We start from the raw sequence: 6,000 nt of genomic DNA, 5'->3' as shown, positions 1-6,000 counted from the left end.
ATCAGGGTGCCTGGGTGTAGTGGGTTGAGTGTCCAACTCTTGGTTTTAGTTCATGTTGTGATCTCAGGGTAGTGAATCAAGCCTTGTATTGGGCTCTGAACTGAGCACACAGTCTGCTTGGGATTCTCTGCCTCTGCCTCTAACCTTTCTGCTGGAGCATGCTCTCTCTCTAAAATAAATATATAAATAAAACTTCTTAATAAATAAAAATAAGGGTGGCTCAGTCAGTTAAGCATCTGCCTTCGGGTCAGGTCATGATCTCAGGTTCCTGGGATTAAACCTTGTGCTGGGGAATCTGCTTCTCCCTCTCCCTCTGCCTCCCCTTGCTACTCATGAATTCTATCTCTCTCTTTCTAAATAAATAAATAAATAAATAAATAAATAAATAAATAAATCTTAAAATATATATATAAATAAATAAGAGAACTACCATTTATGGAGCTTCTACTTGTGGTAGGCATTGTGTTAGGTACTTTATATACCTTATTTGATTTGATCTTCATAACCGCCCTACAAAATAGATGTGTTGTTGTTGTTTTATTTTTTTCAAAATAGATGTTATTGTCTTTAAGATACAGATGAAGAAATTGAGACTAAGTTATTTGTCCCTGGTCATCCAGTTATTAAGTAGCTTAGCCAGGGATCATCCCTGGGAGTGTATGACTCCTTGGTTCTTCCTGCAGCCCTGAGGATTGGAAGGAGAGCTAACCATCCCACCCACTCCATGACTACTGGGTAGCAGGGCGACCAGTGTTGATATCAGTATTATAGTCAGGGGACTTGTGGGAGGAAGCTCACTGGAGAGACTATAGAACCACAACTGTGGGTGCTATTGACTGGCCAGTGGGGTTGTGTCTTGTAGGTAAGATTTCATACCTGCAAGAGCTGACTTTGCTGTACCCGACTCTTCCTTTGCCCCTGCTCTTGCACTGTCAACATAAATTCACAAGGCCTTGATGAAAATGAAGATGCTCACAGAAACATGATCTCTGACCAAAAGCCCCCTCTTTGGATCAAGGATGTGAGTCAGGAGTTTTTGCTTCAGTGCTTAAGACACTGAAATTTGAGTCTTGATGATGACTCTGTGGGCTCATCATAATCAGCCCTGGGATTGCTTGCATGGATGGAGCCACTCGAAGTCTGGAGCAAGTTTCTGGGAACTACCAAGTAGTTGACAAACTAGGAAACATGATCTTTGACTCATCCACCCATTACACAACTAATCAGCATTCAGAGTTTGGGTGTTCACCTTGTGTCACCACACACCGGAGCCACACCTCTCCATTGCTGGAATAGCTTGCCTGGCTAGCCTTTGAAGCATCAGAAGATGTTTGTTGACTTGGAAGAATCAGTACCTTTTCTATTACCTAATGAGCCGCATCAAGACTGGCATTCCGACTTGCCAGTAGTTTTTCAGTGTGAGAGTTTGGCTGCGGGCTCATGTTGTGTCTTAGGCAATTACTGTGGATTTCTCTGGAACCACCCCTGTTGACATGACTTGTACTCACACCTAAGTTTAAAGTCTGCTTATTATCAGAGGGCAAACACCTGTCCTCACAATGAACACGACCAACATTACAGTCAGGGTTTATTTGGGGCCTTGCTCTTTTTTCTGTCTGAAGTATCTCCCTGCCATCCAGACACTCTAGATCCCACCATTATTCTGTTCAACTCCCTCCCCATTCTTTCCATGTCAGAAAATTTACCTCAGGATTGTAGAAGCTAATGCTGCAGATAAGGAAATAAAGCACAGGAAGGCTCTTTCTACATAAAGTAGCAAGTGAAACAAACGGTCTTTCCACCCAATTATCATGCCCCCTCAAATGAAGAACCATTGTAATGTGTGACAGGAATGATAGGAAGGGTGATACATATCCTAATTTTTCTAGAGGACTCTAGTGTTGCCTTGGAATTCACCAAGCTCAGAGCTTTATGGAAATGGCAAAGTGAAATGTTGAGGACAACTGAAGTGGGGCTATAGTACATGGGGGTAACAGCCCATGATGAGTTCTGAACCCCAGGTCTGGCTCCTCTTTGGATAGTTCTGGTGATGACCCTAAAGCAGAGGGGCAGGTTGGGTCTAATTCTCTATAGGCAGCCGCTATGTCCCCATCACACAGTGTGCCCTGCACTGGGAGGTCTGCCTTTTTCTTTCTTTCTTTCTTTTTCTTTCTTTCTTTCTTTCTTTCTTTCTTTCTTTCTTTCTTTCTTTCTTTCTTTCTTTCTTTCTTTCTTTTTTCTTTCTTTCTTCTTTCTTTCTTTCTTTCCTTCTCTCTCTTTCTTTCTTTCTTTCTTTCTTTCTTTCTTTCTTTCTTTCTTTCTTTCTTTCTTCTTCCCTCCTCCCTTCCCTTCTTTCTTTCTTAAAGATTTTATTTATTTATTTATGAGAGAGAGAACATGCAAGCAGGACAGAGAGAGAGAATCTCAAGCAGACTCTGGTGCTGAGTGTGGAGGCTGATGCGGGCCTTGAGCTCACCACCCCGAGATCATGACCTGAGCAGAAACCAAGAGTCAGACCCTGAACCGCCTGAGCCACCCAGGTGTCCCAAGGTCTGCCTCTTTTCATAGGATCCAACTGCTCTACATCATCTTTCTGCACAGGCTTGAAGGTACAGTGGATGCCTAGTCTGGGAATAGCTGAGTGAGGCTGGTGCTCTCTCATCCCCAAGGACACCGAGTGTACGCTCTGCTGGGACTCTTCTTTTCTGGTGGCTGTACTCATCATAAATTGTGGTGGCAATCAGGGGTTTTAAAGGCTCTCTGGCCAGAGGAGTCTCTTCCTGCTTGAGGTCAGAACTGAAAGATGACTTCCCCATTTACACAGCACTCTGGCCTTTCCTATGCAACAGTGTTGTCGTTTTTTGCCCCGTATTTCCTATTACATAGTCACAACCCTCTTGCGCTCTTTCATTCATCAGAAAGGGAGAAGAGTTGGTGAATAGTCTTTCTTCAGCTGCAATCTGTCAGAGATGAGCGAAGTGCTCTCTGTGTCATTTTACTGGAAAAATCGGGCAAGGCTTGATGAAAGGAGATGCCACCTACCTATCTCCATTCTTAATCCAGACAAACTGCTCTACCACGGTGCTTACCCCATATCACAGGCTGCAGAGACTTCCAAAGATTGCTTCTTCCTCATTGGAGCCATCCTTTTTTTTTTTTTTTAAGATTTTATTTATTTATTCATAAATGCTTCTCCCTCTGCCTGTGTCTCTGCCTCTCTCTATGTGTCTCTATGAGACATAGAGAGAGGCAGAGACACAGGCAGAGGGAGAAGCAGGCTCCCTGCAGGGACCCCGATGGGGGACTCGATCCTGGGTCTGCAGGATCAAGCCCTGGGCTGAAGGCAGCACTAAACTGCTGAGCCACCCAGACTGCCCTGCTATGTGTATATCTTTAGAATAAACTCCTAGAAGTGGAACTATTAGGTCAAAAGGCATGTGATCTGTAATTTTCATACTGAGAATTGTGCCAATTTATACCCCTACCAGAGATGTGTGAGAGTGCTTGTTGTCCTACACCTTTGTAAATAAAGTGAGCTTTTAAACTCTCTCAATTTTATGGATGAGACAATAAAATAAAGTTTGCATCCAGTTGTGAAAAATCCATGCTTTTATCACTGGAGACTCTTTGGCAAAAGGAGACCTGGATTCTGTAGCAGCTTCTTTAAGATTTACTCATATCACCGCAGGGTCCTATAGACAGGTTGGGGAAAGGAGGAGAGAAAAGTCATACAGAGCCAAAAAAAAAGACTGAAGAGGGTGAGGGAATCAAGTAGGAGTAGGTTGGGACATAGCCAAGCGAAGCTAGAGATGACAATTCCTCGCTATCAGGTGCATTCCTCTTCTCTCCCCACCTGACTTACCTCCCTCCGTCCAATACACACATTCAACACATACACTCATACTCATCTGCTCCATGTCCATGAATAGGTAGTCATGCTCTAGGGACCTAGTCATCCTGACTGCTCACGCCATTCTTGGACCTTAGGACGGACACTCGTCATGGAGGTACCTACTGCCCAAGGAGTCGCTGCTTAGTGAGCCAGGAAAAAAGGAGTCGTTTAGGTTGTGCCAGGAGGTTTTTAAGGCTGTACTGGTGATTATTTGGGATGGGAGAAATGATCACAGGTGAGTTCTGGGCTAATTAAAGACCTTAGGTCTTCCTGCCAGGGAAGATAAGACATTGGATCAAAACTTTTCATACTAAGGTGTACGGTTTGTACAGGTGCAGTCACCAGGGGAAAAGCTAATGTGTTAGCCTGTTTGGGTTGTAGCATACAAAGAGGCCTAGCCAGTTTACCATGAGTGTTGGTGGTTTTAAGAAAGAATGACATCGGGACTCCTGGGTGGCTCAGTGGTTGAGCGTCTGTCTTTGGCTCAGAATGTGATCCCAGAGTTCCGGGACTGAGTCCCACATCAGGCTCCCTGTGAGGCACCTGCTTTTCTCTCTCTCCCTATGTCTCTGCCTTCTCTCTGTGTCTCTCATAAATAAATAAATAAATAAATAAATAAATAAATAAATAAATAAATAAATTATATATATATATATATATATATATATATATATATATATATATATATATATAAAAGAATGACATCTTGGCCTCATAACCAGGTCCCTGGTGATTACAAATAGCTCAATAGCTAACCTCTTCAGGGCCTAGGACATAGTTTGACAATTGGAAGGTAAAGTACAGGGTCCAACGTGGGTCTGGCAACTGGGTGATGTCTACACCTCCCTCAACAGCAGGACGAGCTAATTGCTGCCCTAAAGCTTCACCATTGTTTGGATCCTGCCCCTCTATCCTTTCTTCTGCTGTCCACATCTCCTCCATGAAATGCTCTTTACTGCACCTGACCTCACACTCTGCTCACTCATAGTTTCAGCTCATGTCTTCCTACGGCCTGTGTTCTGTTGCTTTTGTTCTTTCTATCATTTGCTCAATGCCCAATGTCTCATATTCAAAAATCCTCAAAAGACAGAATCTGGTGGGTTCAATTAGTAATTGGAATCCCTTCTGCTGAGTTTATAGACCAGCACCTAGGTTGGCTACTGTTCCATCAGATGCCCATGCTGTAGGGATCAACAGGGGCAGCCTAGGACCTAAGGTGAGAAAGCCTTCCTTAGAAGGGGGTCATGAGCATGGGGCTGAGGTCAGTAGACTTCTTTAGGACAACCAGACTAAATGTCTGGATTCACATCCCAGTTCCACGAATTCCCATATGACCTTGACAAACAAGCCATCAGGTAGGGAAGGATTTGTTGTACATGATCTCCAAGGTTCTTTACAGCCCTGACAATCTAATTTCGTGGTTATACCAGTCCACAAATAACACATCTGCTTTTCCTGGTTACCAGTCCTTCCTCCTATATGATTGTCCCATTTACCTACCATTTGAGATAAGACATCAAAGACCATTGTCTTTCTTTCTTCATTTCTTCATCACAATGGATTACATTTTGCATCTGCTGATGGTCCCTGGTAGACTCAGGATGTTGCAATATGGGAAGCACAGTGTTGAGAGGAAGGAATGCTTGTTCCCCTTTCCTGACACTGCCCAGAAATCATGGGCAGACACGTTCAGCCTGTCTCTCCTTCATACAGTGCTCTCCAAGGGAGGAGGAGTGAGCAACTGGAAAATTCTCTTTTGGAGCATCCTACTCTCTGAAAACTCAGGTTCTCTGCTTCTCCATGAAGTGGACTTACCAGAACACATTCTGCTCCTCAGAGAGAAAAGACTGTTATTTGGCAGATAAATAGTAGGAAGTCTGGGGAGGTGAAGCCATGGTCTCCTTTGCAGCCATAAAGCTAGTATTTTTTATCTTTGTCTCTGTAAAATCTTATAATTATGTCTCAGTCACTTTGGAAGGTGGCTTAGGAGGGAGGAGTAGGGTTACTCAGCACCACCTTGTTTCCCAATATATGGCCATCTTTGGGCCTGGGTGCTAGAGAAAGCATGCCACACCAGCATTGATACAGCACCGAGTGATTTGCCTCAA

Source organism: Canis aureus, chromosome 10, assembly GCF_053574225.1.
Source record: "Canis aureus isolate CA01 chromosome 10, VMU_Caureus_v.1.0, whole genome shotgun sequence".
In the NCBI taxonomy this organism is placed as follows: domain Eukaryota; kingdom Metazoa; phylum Chordata; class Mammalia; order Carnivora; family Canidae; genus Canis; species Canis aureus.
Note: the sequence above shows the minus strand (reverse complement) of the source record.